The 20765-nt window shown below is 39.3% G+C and overlaps 1 protein-coding gene across 4 annotated transcripts in view; it reads right to left on the bottom strand.

Moving 5' to 3' along the window:
- The window catches only part of LOC120716237 (paired box protein Pax-7-like), a 142569-nt gene that overhangs the window by 70978 nt on the left and 50826 nt on the right, over positions 1 to 20765 (bottom strand). The gene's annotated exons all lie outside the window — the stretch shown is intronic.

Genomic DNA, 20765 nt, shown 5'->3' with positions numbered 1-20765 from the left:
CCTGATGTAGTGAACAATATTAAAAAGCATCACATCTTTGCTTTTTGCAAATGATCATAGTTTCTCTCAATATCTGCACAGGGAGGAAGACCCTGGAGCACTCATATCCAGTTTGACCTTCCCATATTTCTCATAAGTTGCAGACATGTTTCAGAGCATAGATAGAAAGTATCTGAATAGGATTACACAGATATACAGTGGTTAGCACTGTCACCTCACCACAAGAAGGCCCTGAGTTAATACATAGTAAATACATTTAGACATTGTTCTCTGGAGGGGCTGTGCTGATACCAGCTGCTTTCTGGCAGAGATTATCATGCCCCTTCCATGTTTTAAATGCACTTTAGAACAGAAAGCTGCAACACCACATACGAGCGGCCGGAGTGAGATATGGGGTTTTCACACTCCTGTTCTCTGTTCGCCATCTGGGGTGGGGGGCCGGGAGGAGGAGTTGGCGGTCTGATCGGGGTCTGGAATGCTGGGCTTCCCTGCTGCTGCCCGACCGGGGGCAGTCTGATTTAGGGCTGGGTATCATCACTGATTTCTAGGGTTGACTCGATTCAATTTGATCCACAATTCGATTCGATCCACGATTCGATTCGATACAATTTGAATTGGGGAAATTTTGCCCCAAACAGTCATAAATATTATAATCCTGATCATTTTTCAGTACATATCCATATTTTTATATCAATAAAAACAAAGCTGACACTTGTGAGACTTTATCAAAGGTGTAAGCATCACAGCAGATGCCTTTGTGTCAAAGTAACTGAGCATAAAACACAGAAAAACATGAGGGAGATTTTCCTGGCCTAGCTTTTTATGGCAGATAACCACCTTAAAAATATTGCAGTAGAACAAAAACGTTCTGCAGTAGAACAAAAACTGAAGAAAACCGTGAATCATCATATAAACATTACCTGATGCTGCTGAAGTGAAGCAGACCCAAGTTACAGTGGTTTAATTAGAGACACAGCTAAGTGTTTTGCAATTTTGCATAATTTTAAAAAGTTTAAATTTCTTCAGTATTGAACAGTAGAAAAGAGAGTTTCTTGTCGGAAGTCAGTGGCTGACAGCACTGTACATAACAGTAGACTGGTGGGTAATAAGCAAGGAATAATGCAGAAAACAGAGATTTTTAGATGGGGAAACTGTTCTTGAAGTACACTGAGAGAGAGCAAGAGAGAGAGAGAGAGCTGTGCATGAAGTGTCATTTTATCGTGGTGGAAGCAAAACAGCAAAAGTAAGAGGGAATTCATGACGAGGTTTATGTGAAGCGAAATGTGAAGCGAAGTGTGAAGAGTAGTTTGGACTTCTTTGGTGCTGGTCAAATTTGATTGGAGAGTGATGAAACCTGCAGCATCAGAATCTAGCGCAAAAAAAGATGTAAACACAAATCACGGACCCGACACATCAGAATCTGCAAGCTGTCTGCTTTCAGCCCCGATGGCGTGTCCATGTACGTGCCATCAGGTGAGAAAGCCAACATCTCACTGATTCTGATGCGTCTGGTCTGTGCTTTGTGTTTACATATTTTTGTGGAATCTGTTTAAACTCCACTTCTCTGGGAACATCTCAGGCCCCCTCAGGTGTGTCACCCCCCACCTGGCTGATGTCCCCACTTGTCGGGTGCGTTAGTGGTTCTCGGTGTCCAGGTCTGGGTGGTGGAGTGTGTACTGGCTCACTCCCGGCGGCTTCTTGGCGGTGCCTGGTGCCCGTGGCTCAGTCGGGCCCCTTCTGGGGGTGGGGGACCCTCGGATCTTGGGTCTCTGGCCCCGGGGGCTCTGCAGGCTCCACCATGTTTCAGGCTCCACTGAAACACGGTGGAGTCTGTCACCGCAGCCCCCTGTGGCTTCTGCACCGTACCTGCTGGGTGACCCGCCTCAGCTCTTCTCTAGGGTGGTGGTGCGGCTGCCCCTCCAGTTTTCATCCTTGGGCTCTCGGGCCTCCAGATGTCTGGTTTCTGGATCTCCTCCATGTGTGCTTCACCCGTGTGCACGGGTGTTCACAGACACACACTATTTTCCTTGGCTGCTGCCTCTAAGCATATCGAGCATTGTCCGTCTTGTGTGCCACTCAGCATTCAATATTTATTATTCACTGTTATTTATAGGTTGTTGCTGTGGTTTCCCTACTGTGTTTTCTTATTTTGCTTGTTTTCTTTTTTCCAGCAGATTATGATTTTTAGTGTCTTTTCGCTCTGTCTCTCTTCCCCTCTGTTTTTCTTTCTCTCTCCTTTTCTTGAACTTCCATCTATGTCTTTTTCTTGCCTACCCCCTGGTCCTGTCTGTTCCAATTGTAATAACTTAAAAGTTTGAAAAAAATATGTTTTTAAATAAATCAATAATTCAGTCAATTAATGATAAAGATCAATTAAGTGGACCAGTATGGCAAAGCCTTAATGATCTACTTGGGAAAATCAAATTTGTTGGGGATTTTTATTGGGCTTTAGACAATCATTCTGATTGCTACTGCCGGACGGGACAGGCAAAAAAGAAGAAAAGAAAAGAAATGTCGGTACAGATACTATATTGGAATAAGATTATTTATTATATTGTTTCTCCACTGAAGAACACTGAGAAATTTGACTTTGTGAACATCACACCAGTTTTATGTCATGGTAATTGTTCTAGCCAAAGAACAACTATTTTATGCTACATGTACACTCATTCATGCTTTACTATAACGCACCACTTACTGTCAGGTTGAATGTTTGTTGTGAGCAGATATAGCAATTGCGATTAAGGCTAGTGTTGCTTGTGTTGATAATATCTAACACAGTCTTCCTTTGAATCTTAGTCAGGAAGTATTTGCAAAGCATTTCAAGAGTATCAGTATGCATTCAAATATCTGATGCAATCAGAGGTAATTATGCCATTTTACTAATCAATATTTTTTGTTAGGCCAAGCATCTTCAAAATCCCAACTCCCCCATCAGTTAAAAAACAAATCAAATTAAATTTCACACTGTTAGCCTTTGCAGTAATTTCCATAGCTTAGTACTGCAAAATCAACAGTAAAAAACTCTAAAGGATGTTAGCAGTTTAGTACTGTAATTTGCATGTAATTGTGGGAAAACTCCATGAGATTACATTATTTTTACGGTAACTCACCGTACTCATGGAAACAGCTGTAAAATACAGCAAATGTAACAATTGGTGATGTTACTGAGATTATACTATTACACCATCGAGATTTCTGTTGTTTTCTACTGTAGATCTAAGAGTAATTACTTAAATCCTCATTCAGAGTGTATTACTATAAAATGTGATTCACTGTGAAAGTAGTATAACATATAAACTACAATATACAGCATAATTTTTTAACTTAAGGAGTAAGTTGCAGCCACACTAAAATTTAATTCCTTGAGCTGAATGGAACCTCACATATTAATAAATGTATTTGTTTATTCAAACAATGTGAAACATTATTAATACTGTAAGGTTAGTATTGTGATAGAGTCGAGTATATTTTAATTATACTTTTGTAGACATTATGACATTATGCTAGTACAATTATGGTGAACAAAAAAGTACATCTAAAAGTTAATTTCAAGAATACTGTTATGTACTAAAACGGGGGCCAATATAGTCCCAAGAAGCATTATTAGTATACGTACTAGTTAAGGTATACTTGGGAAATATAATTGAAGTATACTTATTTTTTGTATGCCCAGCAACAAAAACTAATGGCTACATTTAGAGTAATGTTTAAAAATGACTTCATTTAGCAGGGTGTTCCTTTTTTCTCTTCTTATTCTTTCTTATACTGGACCTTCATTTGTTTTGTATAAGGTGGTACTTTTTAAGACACCTCTGCCTAACTACAGTGAACTAACCTAATAATATGCTCTGGTCGTCATTTTACACAAGTTAAGGTGTCACATCCATGAAACCTACACCACTAACCAGCATCAGTCCTACAACTTCACTCTCAAAATTAATAAATCCTGGGACAAGCAGAAACTGTATTTTTAGTGGTGCATTTTGTTGCAGGCCAGACTGCTATTAAATGCACTCTCCTAAAGAAATAATTCCTTTGTAGCACCACTTCGTCTTGGTTCAGAAGAGATGTCCTGGATATACGTGATAATGTAACACATTATCACAGTTTAGCGCGTTGGGTTGTGTTTTTAAAGCGATTGTTACGTTTTTAAAGCTTTTTAATGCGACAGGTGCGATAGCCGACACCACACCTTCACCTGATGTACAACGTGACGTATGACGCACACGTCGGGTATTCACTTTCTAAACAACAATGGGGATAGAAAATATTGCTCGAGGTGGTTAATGCTCCTTTCGCTGGTTGCCAACCACCATTAAATAACAACAAGAAGAAAATATTGATCTGCTTCTCTTAGTTTTGCACGTTTAAGCCGCAATTCAGACTCAAACAAAGCTGCAAGGCAGGAGAACAACATGACCATCAACTATTCTGTGCCACAGATCCAGTTCGCTGCAGCACAGAGTGATGATGAGACCGTTAACATGTGCAACTTAGAAGTAGTCAGAGGCATAGCTGGACTGGCCATCGGGCATACCGGGCATTTGCCCTGTGGGCCACTGGCGATTTTTTGTTTTTATGGGCCAATGGATTTTCTTTTTTTTTTAGGAAGGGTATATATAATGAAAGGTGTCGGATTGGCCAATTGGTCATGATCGACTCTGGGCTGGACCAATTACAGCCGAGGAGGCCGGATGCACCCTCCCCCTTGTTTATCAATCACGTGATTTTCGTGCATTGCATGCCGGGAACTCGTGGCAAAACAATCCAAGTACCGCATCAAATGCAAGCATTTGCAGCACCGCAAAACGTTCTTTCCCCGGTTCCAATACCTTCTTGTTTTTTCTTTGCCGCACAAAAAAGGAATGTACAAAACAAAAGTAGAACAATGCCGGTCCGTACAGACTTGACGAAAAGACAAAGAAAAGATACGAGGAAAAAATCAAAGGAGTGAAAGGGTCAGACCCTTACGAGCACACAGAGTGGACAAAAGACGTTAGCGTGCTGCCCAACTTTCACCACGCTCAGATTTATAATTATACGGTTCTTGGAGTGAGTGCATACACTCATGAAGTTTTTAGTAACTTCAGGTCACTGCAACAAGCCCAGGAATAGTTTAGCAGTGACAATAATATTGTATGCTGTAATCGTACTGGACAATTAGTGATACAAAACAACTGTTTTATCCTGTGAATAAAAGTATATGTTTTTGTCAATGTACCATGGTAATAACAGAAGCGAAATGCAATATTGTGTCAGGACAATTCACTATTTATGCACAATAAATAAAGGAGCATAGCGCGACAATTTCTGTTCAGCGCCAGACTTGCTTGTAACCTATATCACCAATTATGTTAAGAAAAATGACGTATTAACTACTACAAAACTCTGACCTTTGTGGGAATGCTTGGAGCAGACTAACATGTGAGCTGGAGTGTTCTGAGACGTTATATTTGGTATATCCAGACCATCCGTCGGCTCTTACTTCGGAAACATGGCTTAAAAAATTTTCTCTTCAACGACGTAATCCGATAAAAAAAACAAACGATCTCTTTACCCGTCGGCTTCCCGTGGCTGTCATGCGACCGGCTATTGCAGTTAATAATACAACAGCTTCTTGCCATTTTTTGGGTTTCTTTTTATCGCTGTGTAACTGAGTTCAATTGAAAGCCTGCGTGCGCTAGTACCTCTTGCCACAAGTTCCCAGAATCCTTTGCGGTTTTACCCTGAATGACGTCACATTTTCAATCTTTATCCTGGTGGGCCGGTCTCTAGTCAAAATGCCCGGGCCGATTTTTTGTCCCAGTCCAGCCCTGGTCAGAGGTAACTGGATGTTCAATCGGATTAAATGCAAGGTTGATTGGATTATATCTGAAGATCATATGCTATTCGTGATAACTCTGCTAGACTCCAAATTGCTCATCCATGCGGGAGTATCTCAAAATTAAATGAAACCACTTAACACTTTTTCCCTAAAACGGACTGACATGGGACACATTAAAGTTGGATTGGAACCAGCTAATCAGTCTGAAGGTAAGTGTTTTTTTCACTTATTCGAGAGAAGTCCGAAATGCGTTCTTATTACTGTTTGTTTTGACTTTTAAGCTACCCTACCAGGATATTTTCATTCAAATGCTAAGACAAAATGTCAATATCTATGAATGTGGAGACTCAAAAGACTAGTTAGGTAATAGTTGCGGATGGATTTATGAGACTTGATAGAAACTTGGACGTTTGCAACAGGTGAATCGGTGAACTACCAAGGTTGCGCCCAAATGCTTAAAGCTGTTTTCAGGTGTGCTTGTTCTACCTGTACGGTGCGGAGTGCTGACTAAGTCATGTTAAACCCATTAAAGCGTCGAGCTCAAATATCTTTTCATTTTTGTGCACTGTTCTCATGTCGGCACACATTTTCTGTTTATTGAAGCCTTTTGTGAATAATTTTGATCATGTAAAAACTGGGAATTGGTCCCTATTGACAATACTCTTATTTTTTGCATTGTATATGTCATTTAGGAAAGGTAATTGGTCACTGAACTTTTTGCAACTATGTGTATTTCTAAATTTTGTGGCTTCAGTGCACGCAAATTTATATTGTTCAGTTTGCATGTTAAAAGCCTACCAAGCACCCCAAGGCTGATTATGCTTGGTAAGAAGTCATTTATGAAATAGAGCTGATTAGACCATATTAAAATTTCTGTTTGGCACAGGAGCTTTTCGTGGACGCAGGTATCCAGTCTCTGTTTTGTTAGCTCAAATTTCTGTAATTTCTTTTATAAACCAAGGTTGTTGGACATGTGTCTCAGTGAATCCAGCAAAGTAACAATATCAAATTTCACATTACATATTACTGATCAACATAGTAGTCTAGCTACACCAACAGCAGAAATACTGAAGTCAATACTGTAAAGTTTAACAGCAGCACAAACTATAAACTCCAAAATAACCATACAGTTGATTCATCTCCAGTAATTTAATTGGGCTGACTGTTTGTTAGGTGTGTTTAATGTGCAGAATAATTCCCAATTATGTACAATTACAATATGTTAAAATGGACTTATGTACATAAGGCCATTAATAAATAACTGTACATAGCTATTTGCTTTATGACTATCTAGACAGTGTGAAGAAGTGAAGTATTGAAATTATTTTATGTTGCATAATGACAACATGTTGCCCCTATATATTTAAGGACAAAGTTCAATGACCGCCACCTGCTGGATGGTGAGTGCAGAGGGGCGTGTAATTGTTGAGCTGGACAAAGAGAACATCTTTGCTGATGCAATGTCAGTCTTCTTTGGTATTGAACCTGGAATACCAGGAGTCAGCGTGTGCAAGGTTTTTTGTAAGGATAAACCCTGAAGAGGGAACAAAATGTACCTCCAAGGTTGGGACAAGCAGAAGGACTGGGACCACTGTGAAGCAAAAGGTTGTTCACATTAACCCTCATGTCACAACTTTCCTCCAGCGGCTTACTGAATTTGAGTGGAGAACTTCAAATTAGGTAACTGTTTTTGCCATTTTTAGTGCATTTCTTGTATAATTTAAGTGACCAATGTGTTGTTACCTGTGTCTCCAAAGATGATCCATGGGCCATGCTTTCTGGACATTTACACAAGACGAGCAACAATGAAGACAAGCTCTCTTGCCATCTTGCAAGACGCTGTCTCTGTCCAATAGGTTTTTTGAGTGCAACAGTTTTGATTTTTTTTCCTTCTTTTACCCGTTTGTTAAAAATTATTTCAGCTACTTACACTTTAATTGTCACATGTATTGGCTCACCCTACAAATCAATGAACTCAGTCCACAAAGCAAGATCAGGGTTCAGTGCAGGTCAGTCAAGTTCCTTCACACCACACATGCTCATCCATGTCATTGTGGACCCTGTTTTGTGCATTGATTTGGTGGTGTGAGCCAGTATTTTGGACAAAGTGTATATAAAGGCAGAAGTGTGGGGCTTGATATTATATTCATTACAATTCAGTTTATTTGTATGGTGCCAACAAAATGAATGCCAAGCCACTTCACATTGTAGGTTTAAGACCCTACAAAATATAACTAAGAAATCCCAACACTTGAGCATATGTTGTCTGCCATGATATGGATATGACATAATATCATTATTGTTTGTACAACCATCTGAGAAAATAATGTATTACATGGTTTAGTAAAAACAAGTGCTTCCTCAATGAAAATATGTTTTCAGTTCTTTTCAGTTTTTGATTTTGGAAATGTGTATTTCAGCAGGGAAGAATCAGAATTGAAATAAAGTGGTGTAAAGCACATGAATTATATTTTGTGTGTGTGTGTCTATCTATCAATCAATCCATCCATCCATCCATCCATCCATCCATCCAATTTTTTTGGAACCCTCCAGTCTCTTACAGTATGTTACTGTTAACTGAAATTACGGTAAATTACGACCTGTTAAACAGTAAATGACCGCCTGTTGGGACACGGTATCCTCTAGCAGAGATGAATATTTTTGGTACTGATGATGCGTGATAACGGTAAGTTACTGGTTAATATATTGCAGTTTATTACCTTGCAGTGGGCTTACAGTGACATACCGTGAATAAACGGTAGTATACCAATTTCTTAATCACAGTATGATGTTACTTTGTTGACGTAATTTACGACATAACGACATAACGGGATCTCATTGGCGTCACTGTCGCCAGTAAGATACCGTAAAAAAGGCTACGGTGCGTTACCATAATCTATCCAAGAGTATTATACCACACCAGCAAAAAACGGTATCATCCTGCAGAACGGTAAGCTACCGTAACACGGCGTCACGGTATGATGCTGGCAACAGTGACGCCAGTATGTTACCGTAAAGTGGCGATGAAAAGTCTAACAGTGCAGGAAGAAATCTTTGCTTGTCTATTGTAAGACAAATTCTAAGAAAAAAATGCAATGTAATCTAGTTAAACTGACAGACAAATATCTTATTTTGGGACAGATAAGTGCCACTATTCTGTTACCGTTATGTCAACAATAAAGACACACTCAGCAGTAAATCTCCTTGAGTAAGTCACAATATCAAATAACCGCTGTGAAAAATACTGCAACTACCCTGACTCATTGGAGACAAGTGCACTCTTTGGTCATGATACAAGAACTTGTAAAAACACAAGCATTTAAACAGAAAAGCAGATGTTATTTCCAGGTTATAGTTAATATTATCTGTAGCCAATCAACACCCACATTTTATCCAAACCACAAGAACTAGAGAGGCTTAACACTTCTCTACCCACTCAGTCAGTCAGACAGAACTCAGTGGATATGTTTAGTTTTTACTGAGGGAGGAGGAGAGGGTAACACTCTAAGTGACAAATAAAGAAAAATATATCCTACAAACATCAGTGGGTATGATTTAAATTCCTCAGCTTTTCTGGCAGCTTTCTTGAGTAGGTCTTGCATTTTATTTATTTATTTTCTTGATAAAGCTGCTTGGTTTGCGTCTTGCCAAACTAAAGCAGCGTCTGTGTTTCAGGGGATTTCCAATTAACACCCCACACCCCCATCTCGTATCCATTTCTCATTACGGGAATGATGTAAATATATGTGCTCATCCTTTTTGATTTGTTGACATGGTAGCATGCCAGTTGACAGCATGCCCAGTCAAAGGGCTTAGTACTGCAAATTTTAATAGCAGCTGAGCCTAGTATTAGGTACAACTGTCATTGATATTCAGGTGCATAGAACTATGTCTCCATGTCTACACACTGTAAACTGGGGCGTTTTTTTGTAAGTAATATTTAATTGAGGATGGAGGTGGTTGGTGTGTGTGTGTGTGTGTGTGTGTGTGTGTGTGTGTGTGTGTGTGTGTGTGTGTGTGTGTGTGTGTGTGTGCGTGTGTGTGTCTGTGTGCGGGGGGGCTACAAATGCTCCCATTTCTTGAATAAAACTCAACACATTTCCTCATTGAGGAAGCAGAAGCATATATTACAGTATTGCTGGGGGTGGATGGTGTGCAGGCAAGCCCCCCCCACACCCCCCCACACCCCCCATCCCACCTCCTTATCTCAGGCCGACAGTTGTCAGGAATCACGAGCAGAGGCCTGAGTTAGTGCGGCAGGCAGGCCTGGGGATATGGATCAAAGAGACAGAGCTGGAGAACCAAAGAAGCTCTGATCCCCCAACACTGAAACGCACTCTATTCTATCCTTACTCACCCACTCTCCCTCTCTCTCCATCTCTCTCTCTCTCTCTCTCTCTCTCTCTCTCTCTCTCTATCTTTCACCCTGACATCAAATGGCAAGCCAGAGAGCTTCACCATTCCAAAGCAGGCTAAATCTTCCTCTCACAACAAATTGGAGAGAAAATGTGAGAGGAGAAATGTGTTGTCATGGTGTGCTGAGGTGTTGGGGTCACTATAGGAAAATAATCATTTCATCTTTCAAGCCATGTCACTGAATTTTCTGACCTGATAAAAAGGTATTCGTGAAGCATTTCTGGCTGCCTGACTGAAAAGAAGAAGAAAAAATCCTCACCATTTAGAATGCTGTAAAACAAAATTTAATTTGTCCAAAAAACAGAGTGCTGCTTAAAAAAGGTTTCTTTTTCAGAGAGGTTTGAAACAGCTCTGTTTGTAAAGCTGTGAAATTGTCCCTATTTACATGCAGTGCCATCACAGGGATAGTATTTCACACTGTCATTTTGTCTGTCTGTCAGTAACTGTTGGAACTGGGATGTACTCAGTCTCAACATGAAAGTCCACCTCTAATTCTTTCCCATTCAATTTAAGAGGAGGTGGTGCAGAAATGGCTTGTGTGAATTACATTGCAAATGCAATATAGCTGTTTCAAATTGAATTACTGGCTGTCAGACATACAGCATATCGTCTTCCTGCCATTTTGAAGTGAGATCTTAAGAAATTCTCCCTGCATTGTTATCTCATGTAAATGCTTGGGAACATGATGAAAGGGTCAATGCCAGTAAAGCCATAATGGAAACCCTTCAGCCGGGACTCAGAATAGACCAAGAGGACAATAAACAGAATCCAGCAGCCTTTACTGCAGGCAAATTTCATGTCAGGAATGAATACTGTTTCAGTCAAATGAATTTACTAGAATGGATTTGAATTTAAAATTTGATAAGATGTACTCCACAGTGGACTGATATGTCATGGCTTTGTTTTACCATAAAACAGGCAATAGTATAAATATACTTGAAAGGATGATACACTTATTTAAAACTTATCATTTTAAACTAAAGATTTAATTTTGTTAATGAAATCTTCAGGCTGCTTAAGATTATCCAGTATTTCTTAAACTGCAAACAGTAATGGGGGCATACCTGCTAATCAGTCTTTGTTATTAAAGAATCTCTCTAGAACTTATTTTCACCTCGGTGACACTACATATTGCTCATCTCAAGAGTCAGTTACAAACCATTAGTACTGTGAGTCCACCCCATCCAGACAAATAGTCAAAGTATCAATGCTTTTCCCCCCACCTGGACTTGCCTCACTGTTGGCCAGGTTTTGGTTAAACAGGGAGGAGCATGCTTTTTATCCTTTCTAAGGTTCTACCATAAGGAGGAAGGGGACTCTCATCATTGTCACTCTCTACTTTAACAGGGCAGTTCCACATTTTCATCTCAAAACACTGCTGCTCAAATTCACTATATTGCCAAAAGTATTCACTTGTCTGCCTTCAAACACATTTAAACTTCAGTGATATCCCATTCTTAATCCATAGGGTTTAGTATGATGTCAGCCTATCAGCTTCAACTCTTCTGAGAAGGCTTTGCACAAGGTTTAGAAGTGTGTTCATGGGAATTTTTGACCATTCTTTGAGAAGTGCATTTGTGTGGTCAGACACTGAAGGCCTGGCTTGTTTTTCTGTCAGGTTGATGTCAGGAGTCTGTGTAGGCCAGTCAAGTTATTGGACATCAAACTCACTCAACCATGTCTTTACAGACATTGCTTTGTGCACTGGTGCTCAAAAATATTGGAAGAGGAATGGGCTATCCCCAGGTGGAATTATCTTACTAATACTGTTGCTTGCTCTTTGTTACAGACCATACAAGAAGTTTTGGGCGTCAGTTTTGATGACTAAAATTCTATTGTTTTATTAGTTCATTACTTTATTATATTTATATTTATGTAGCTTGCCATCACCAGTGTGTGAATGTGTGTGTGAATGGGTGGATGACTGGTTGTGTAAAGCGCTTTGGGGTCCTTAGGGACTAGAAAAGCGCTATACAAATACAGGCCATTTACCATTTTACCATATTTATTGTTTTATTAGTGCATTAATCAGTTGATATGTGTGTCTGTGTATTGTATCCTATACAGTTTATCAGTGTAGCTTACTAATCAAGCAAAGTAGTAACCTGATAACTTATAACTCTACCCGCTTGTCCATTTAATCTAACTTCTGGCTAAAAAGGAACAATATGCCAAAAACACAGCTGTTTCAAAATGTTAAGTCTGTGGTTTTGTTCCAGTAGCCAACTTCTCATCAGTATTTATACCGATTTTTATCTATGTACAGTAGTCCCTCGTTTATCGCGGGAGTTATGTTCAAAAAATAACCCGGGATAGGTGAAATCCATGAAGTAGCCGACTTTATTTTTTACAATTATTATAGATGTTTTATGGCTGTAAAACCTCTCACTACACACTTTATACACTTTCCTCAGACAGGCATGATCATTTTCACACGTTTCTCTCTTGTTCAAACAATCTCAAAGTTTAAACCTTCGTAGAAAAATAAGTCCAGTATTATAGAAATCAAAGATCAAACCCTGTTTTCAGGTCCAGAAAATGGGAATAGAGCAGCTGCGAGAGAATTCAACATTAATGTATCAATGGTACGGAAGTAGAGGAAGCAAGAAGAATGAGTCGAATAAAGTTTGACTTATCTAATTGTTTTGTTTTGCTTAATGCACCTTATAATCTGAAAAATATGGTAACTTCCACCTTCCTTTAGCATGTCCAGAAGTCCAACTTTTTGTGTGATGGTTAGCATCTTACTCTACCTTTTGGGTTCTACCGCAGGAGCCTTTGACGTTTCGTCAACATTGTTGTGTTTGTTGAACTTACAAACATACAGTACAGCACTTCAGAGTCACACTGCTAGCGATCGAAGATTTATGTAAATTTGACAAGCTGAACGCATTCTGTACTGTACAGGAGACACGGCAAGAGATGATTGACAATCCTCTACAGCCAATCAGAACACAGAACACAATGCGCTGTATTTAAAAAAAAAACATGGAAAATTGCACACAAAACACGAAACAGCGAGGTGAAGCGTTATAGTGAGGAACCACTGTACACACTCTGCACAAACTTCCTTTAGTCTCCTTTCTTATCCCTATCTCTCCACAACAACCTTTGGTCACCAAATCATAATGTTCCTTCTCCTGTCAATAAAAATAGGAGAAGTGGACTTCTGATGATGTCATGGATGGATAGATAGCCAAACTTCTCAGCTCTCGATAGTCTGCAATAAAATCCCCTGAAATCTAACAAGAATAGTGCTAGAAATTGTTCCAGTGGTATATAACTTTAGGGTGATTGATATGGGATGAAACAAAAGAGGTTATTCCAAGAGTGAGATGCAAGACGAACAAGAAGACATGCATGACATGTGAAGACATGAGGCTGGAAAAGATGTCGTCAGTGAACCTCCGCAGTCTGCTAGAGACTCACTCGATTGAAAATATAAGTAAGGAACTAAAAGAGCTTTAAAAAAGACATCAAGAAACCCTCCAGTCTTTTGGTGAGAACCTGAGAAATGACAGGAGGAAAGACCTGGATCATTTCAAAAATGAAATCCAAACATGCGACTGGAGAAATGGGAGGAGTGGGGAATAGAGGCCGACACAGCTCTCATTAAAAGTTTGGAAGGACAAGAAAGCCTGCAGGAAAAATTACCAGAACTAGAGTCAAGATTGAGGATGAATAATATTTGTATATTCAGTGTTCAGAGGAAAGGAAGGCGACTCAGCTATCAAGTTTGTGCATGAATTACTCAGGCGTGAGGTGGATCTTTTGGATGAGTTGAACCGCACAACTCATTAACTGGGACATCTGTGGATAAAGCCCCACCAAGACCCATCATTGTGAATTTCCTTTAATTCATCACTAAAGAGAGAATTTTGAGGGAGGCATGGAAAAAAAAAAGATCCACGTTAAAAATGAACAGTTTTCTTTTGACAACAACTACACAATGGAGGTAGTTTGCAGGAGAAAGGAATTCAACGAGGCCAACAAAGTGCTGAAGGAAAAGGCCATATGAATCCATACTCCTTTCCACTAAATGAAGATTGTTTGGGTAAGCCGCACCCACATCTACAGGGTGGGCCATTTATATGGATACACCATAATAAAATGGGAATGGTTGGTTATATTAAAGTCCTGTTTGTGGCACATGAGAATATGTGAGGGGGCAAACTCCTCAAGATGGGTGGTGACCATGGTGGCCATTTAGAAGTCGGCCATCCTGGATACAACTTTTGTTTTTTCAATAGGAAGAGGGCCATGTGACACATCAAACTTATTGGTAATGTCACAAGAAAAACAATAGTGTGCTTGGTTTCAACGTAACTTTATTCTTTCATGAGTTATTTACAAGTTTCTGACCACTTATAAAATGTGTTCAATGTGCTGCCCATTGTGTTGGATTGTCAATGCAACCCTCTTCTCCCACTCTTCACACACTGATAGCAACACCGCAAGAGAAATGCCAGCACAGGCATCCAGTATCCGTAGTTTCAGGTGCTGCACATCTCATATCTTCACACCATAGACAATTGCCTTCAGATGACCCCAAAGATAAAAGTCTAAGAGGGTCAGATTGGGAGACCTTTGGGGGCCATTCAACTGGCCCACGAAGACCAATCCACTTTCCAGGAAACTGTTCATCTAGGAATGCTCGGCCCTGGCACCCATAATGTGGTGGTGCACCATCTTGCTGGAAAAACTCAGGGAACGTGCCAGCTTCAGTGCATAAAGAGGGAAACACATCATCATGTAGCAATTTCGAATATCCAGTGGCCTTGAGGTTTTCATTAATGACGAATGGACCCACTATCGTTGTACCCCATATACCACACCAAACCATCACTTTTGTTGGTCCAACAGTCTTGGAGGGATCCATCCAATGTGGGTTAGTGTCAGACCAATAGCGGTGGTTTTGTTTGTTAACTCCACCATTCACATAAAAGTTTGCCTCATCACTGAACAAAATCTTCTGCGTGAACTGAGGGTCCTGTTCCAATTTTTGTTTTGCCCATTCTGCAAATTCTGTGCGCCGATCTGGGTCATCCTCGTTGAGATGCTGCAGCAGCTGGAGTTTGTAAGGGTGCCATTTGTGAGTAGCTAATATCCACCAAAGGGATGTTCGACTAATGCCACTCTCCAGTGACATGCGGTGAGTGCTATGCTGTGGGCTCTTGCTGAATGAAACTAGGACAGCCACTGATGTTTCTTCATTAGTGACAGTTTTCTTGTGTCCACATTTTGGCAAATCCGACACTGAACCAGTTTCACGAAACTTAGCAAGCAGTTTACTAACTGCAGCATGAGAGATGGGTGGTCTCATAGGGTGTCTTGCATTGAAATCTGCTGCAATGACCCGATTACTGCGTTTACCAGATATCAACACAATTTCGATCCGCTCCTCATGTGTTAACCTCTTCAACATGTCAATGGCTGTGAACAAAGTTACTTGTAAATAACTCATGAAAGAATAAAGTTACGTTGAAACCAAGCACACCATTGTTTTTCTTGTGACATTACCAATAAGTTTGATGTGTCACATGGCCCTCTTCCTATTGAAAAAACAAAAGTTGTATCCAAGATGGCTGACTTCTAAATGGCCACCATGGTCACCACCCATCTTGAGGAGTTTGCCCCCTCACATATACTCATGTGCCACAAACAGGACTTTAATATCACCAACCATTCCCATTTTATTACGGTGTATCTATATAAATGGCCCACCCTGTACAATAATGTAAAAGAGTTGAGAGAAGAACTGGGAAGATGGGGCCTTATGGTGCCAACCCTGCTTTCAGACACCTGCAGCGACTTCGGGACAGAGCCTTCAAGGAGGAGCAATGCACCAGCAGTGACTTGAGCCAAAAAACCACTTCAGGAGTTCTGGCAAGCTCTGGTACAATGTTTATTAATCACGCAGCACAAAACAAACACACCGATAGGACTGTTTCAAACTTGTTTAAACATCTGTTAATGTGTGTATACTCGAATAATGGAAAAGCTGATTAAGCGTAAGGGACCTTTTTATGTTCTTTACTACGTTGGACTGATTTAGAATGATAGCTACTCCTAGTTTAGGTTTGTTTGTTCTGAAACAAACAAATCCTTCTTTAGAAGGAGACTAACGATCTCCCAGTGGAATCATTGCAAAGGTTATTATTGTCTTCTACTGTATCTGAAGCAATATTTTAGTTCAGCTTGTTTATGTGTTGATTTGGTTAGTTCCTGTTCTGATTTTGTTCATGCAGTCTTTCGATCATAACTACAAAATGTTAATGGCATGAATAATCCCATTAAAAAAAGGAAGCTACAAGGAAGAAGCTAAGAGGGGAGTAGAAATATTGATCTCAGAATCAGTCTTCGAAAAACTAAATAATAATAATAATAATAATAATAATAATGGATTGGATTTATATAGCGCTTTTCAAGGCACCCAAAGCGCTTTACAATGCCACTATTCATTCACTCTCACATTCACACACTGGTGGAGGCAAGCTAAAAGAAATAAAGGACAAAGAACATAGGTATCTTCTCATAAAAGGGAAGCTGGAAAATACAGAAGTTACTTGGGGCCGGCTGTAGCACAGGTCATCTGCTGATCGGAAGGTTGGAGGTTCGATCCCTCGCTCCCCCAACCTGCATGCTATATATCCTTGGGCAAGATATTAACCCCGTTGCTCCAAGCGAGTAGATATGCAATATATAATAAGTCTACATACCATTTACTTTGATCAATGTATATGTACCCACTACTAAGGAAGAGACACTTTTTAAAATGGTGTTTGAGCTTATAGCCATTGAAAATGTAGAAATTCTAGTTCGTGCTGGTGATTTTAAGATGACCCTAAATCACAAACTTAACACAACTAACAAAAGGAGTAAGAGCCAACTCTCAAGGCTAGTCAATATTTCATTAACAGAGCTGGGGATGTTTGAGTCTGGAGTAGAGTAGAATGTGTAATCACCTTCCAGAGGATTAAGTTCTCGCCATACATCGGTCTGTTCAAAGACCGATTTTTTTCATGAATTATGCTGATAGACAGAGTGGAAGATAACAAAATAGGAAGAACGGATCTGTTGGATCAATGTACTGTCTTCCTCAATATTCATCTAGTCAGAAGGACCAAAAACACACACTGAAAATTAAATGTGGGAATCTTAAATAATCAAGAAATGAAAGAAGAAATAAAATGCTGCATTGAAGAAAAAAATAGCCCAGTGGACGACATTATAATTTGCAACACAGGAAAAACATAAATGAGAAGAAAATGAACTGCGAAAACTGCTTTTTGAAAAGGAGAAGAGAAGGAAAATACAAAAAGCTGACCAATGAGTTAACACAGTTAGAATCTCAACATAAAAAACAGTGAGGAAACAGCACTACATGTTACTATATTGCTGTTGTGTTATTACAACACGACAGCAGCTGGATGGAGTTTTGAGTAATGAGCTAGAAAGGAAACTCAGATTTACTAGACAACTCTATTATGGGTCAGGATCTAAAGCGGCAAAATATCTAGCTAGGCATATTAAAAGACTATTAGTGCAGTTCATAAAAATAGATATCCATTAACAGACCAAATGTTGTTTGATCCAGAGGAAATTCAAAACGTGTTCTGTGATTGCTGCCGAAAAATATATTCACAACCCCCAGCAAAATGTGCATTGGAAATAAGCAAATTTCTCTAGCTTCTGGATTTACCGGCTGTAGAAGAGTTACAAAATAGAAAACTGCTCTCAGAAATTACAACAAAGGAACTACTTAGTGCAATAGGCAAAATGAAAATGGACAAAGCAAATGGCATAAGACCTTTAGGGAGGAACGTCTCCAATTCTCCTAAAATCTCTCAATGAAACCATGACCTCGATACTCTTTAAACAGATGGAAAACCTCATACCTGAGTTGATAGATGAAGATCAGTCTGGTTTTATTCAAGGTTGACAGGCTTAAGAGAATATAAGGCATATCCTTCACTTAATCAATCATGCTCATGAAACAAAATTGGAAATGCTATCAGTAAGTCTGGACACAGAAAGGCATTTGATTGTGTTAGTTGGACGTTCTTGTACAAAGTCTTAGAAAAATTTGAATTTCAACCTCAATATACACAGTGTATTAAAGGTCTTTATAGAGATAAAATTACAAGGTCATTTAACCAGCTGTTTTGCTTTACAACGAAGAACCTGCCAGGGATGCTGCCTCAGCCCAACACTGTTTGCTCTCTTCATAGAGCCATTGGCACAACTGATAAGACAAAATGACGGCATAAAAAAATTGAAGTAGGAGGACAAGAATAAATGGTGGCGTTGTTTGTGGACGATGTCATAGTGGCACTTTGCGAGCCAGACAGAAACTTCCTGAGGCTATTGAAATTGCTAGAGGAATTTGTTAAATACTCTGGCTACAAACTTAATGTAAACAAAACTCAAACTCTGGCTATAATTTACTCTCCCTCTTCATTAATCAGCAAACAACACAGATTAAAATGGAAGACTAAATCTACTACATATCTTGGCATGATAATAACAAAATCTTTTAAGGAATTTAATTATTACAAAATTAATGATCACATTAAGCTTGGTATCAGGCAGCAGTCAGCATTCAACTTACATTCCAATTTGATATAATCAGAATGAATATTTTCCCCAAGATTACTCTTCTATTTATGTATATTAATCTATTCCAGTCAATACCTTCCACTATCCCTGACACTCAATTTAGGCATTGGAACAAAAGTATATCTAGATTTATCTGGGCTGGCAAGAGACTAAGAATGCATTAAAACACTCCATTTGAGGAGTTTGAGGCAGTATTTTTTTTGCTGCTCAGATGAGGTTTTTAGTCTGTGCATGTTGGCCTTATTACAAATCAAATGGAAAATAATAGAAACTAAAGCTGAGTCATTTTCAATTCAATCTGCGTTAGGGGATACAGAGTAAGTTTGTAAGTTAGTTCAGTCTGGAAGAATATATTGGGTTGCTTGACTGGCCTGCATTTGATTGTAAACCTCATCCAAAAATTAGGGAAGGAGTTTTTAAACAATGGAAAACAAGGCTATAACAGCACTATGTACATTAATGCAAAAAAGGCAATTTAAAAGGACTACAAGAGGAATTTAATCTAGATCAGCTAGACTTCTTTAGATATCTACATGTAAGGGATTACTATTTAACAAAAATAAAGCCAGTGTTACCCTTAGGAGACAAAACATTTTAGCTGAAGCCTACAAGAAAAAAAAAATTCTCTGGGGAAGAAGAATTGAAGATCCAAAAACTACAAATATTTAGCTAGAAGTTTGTTTTTTCATCACACCACAAATTAGGAGCAGATTCTCAGAATCATTGGAGCCGTGGTAGAGGCAGTGTGGGGACCTGTGTGCCAATCACACCCATATCTTTTGAACAACAAAAAAAAAGGCCATTTTGGATAAAATTCAAATTTAACTGTATAAATTACTTAGATATAAAATACCTAACTGCGAAGATCTTTCTTTTTTGTCATTTTAGCAAGGCTTTTGTTAATTGCTTGTAAAAAGTCAATAAGCAGAAGATGCTACAAAGCTGAATCACCAAATTTAGATGACTTCAACGGGGATATCAAATGGTATTTATATTTTGGAAAAGATGACTTTTCAGCTCAGATTAAGGGGAGAGAAGTTCCATAAAAAATGGCAAAAAATGACTTCCTACCTTCAAGGGACTCAGGATGCTAAGGATAAAAATTACTTATGATGTGTACTGTACAGATCATCATATGGACTTGTGAGCCCAGGCTCACACAGTGCTACTCTGCAAGCCATTTAGACCATTTAGATCAGAAAAAATTTTAAATAAATAAACAAACCTGCCACTGGTTTTTTTGCCCATTCTCCCATGGATACTATAGATATCATTTTTGCCTAGTATCTTTCTTATTGTTGAATCACAAACAGTGATCTTAACTGAGACAAAATAAGGCCTGCAGTTCTTTATATGTTGTTAAGTGTTCTTTTGTGACCTCCTAAAAGAGTCTTTGGCTGTGTCGGAGTACGCATTTTGAGACCTATTACGTCACAGTGACACGACGACAGCTGTCCCAATCCGAAGTGTACTCCAAATGTGTACTCCAATGCGCCGTCGATTTCCCCAAATTTGAAGTGTGGTCCGGTGTACACTTCGTGGTCCCATATGTTCCACAATTCATAGCGCGGCGGTGGGTATAAAAATATACGCCATTCAATAGTTGACCATAATCTTACAGAGATGTGATGTTTTTATGCATAATTAAAGTCAGTCATATATCCACAAACACAACAAGCTGAAAGTCAGTGATGCTGCTCGGTTTGCAGTCCTGAATATCACGGCACAAGCAGGATTCACTGCACTGTTAATGTTAGCTATGTTATATTGCTGCCTCTGTTTGGTGGTGTCAAGCCAAACGGACTGTGTGTTTGAACGAGCTGACGGTTCACTCGTTAAGCTGAAAGAAAGATGCTTTAATCACAGGAGTCACACATGTGTCCACTGTACCATCTGGGAACTC

Source organism: Simochromis diagramma, unplaced genomic scaffold (assembly GCF_900408965.1).
Source record: "Simochromis diagramma unplaced genomic scaffold, fSimDia1.1 OVJJ01000466.1, whole genome shotgun sequence".
NCBI lineage: Eukaryota > Metazoa > Chordata > Actinopteri > Cichliformes > Cichlidae > Simochromis > Simochromis diagramma.
This window is presented reverse-complemented; position numbering and strand designations above follow the sequence as displayed.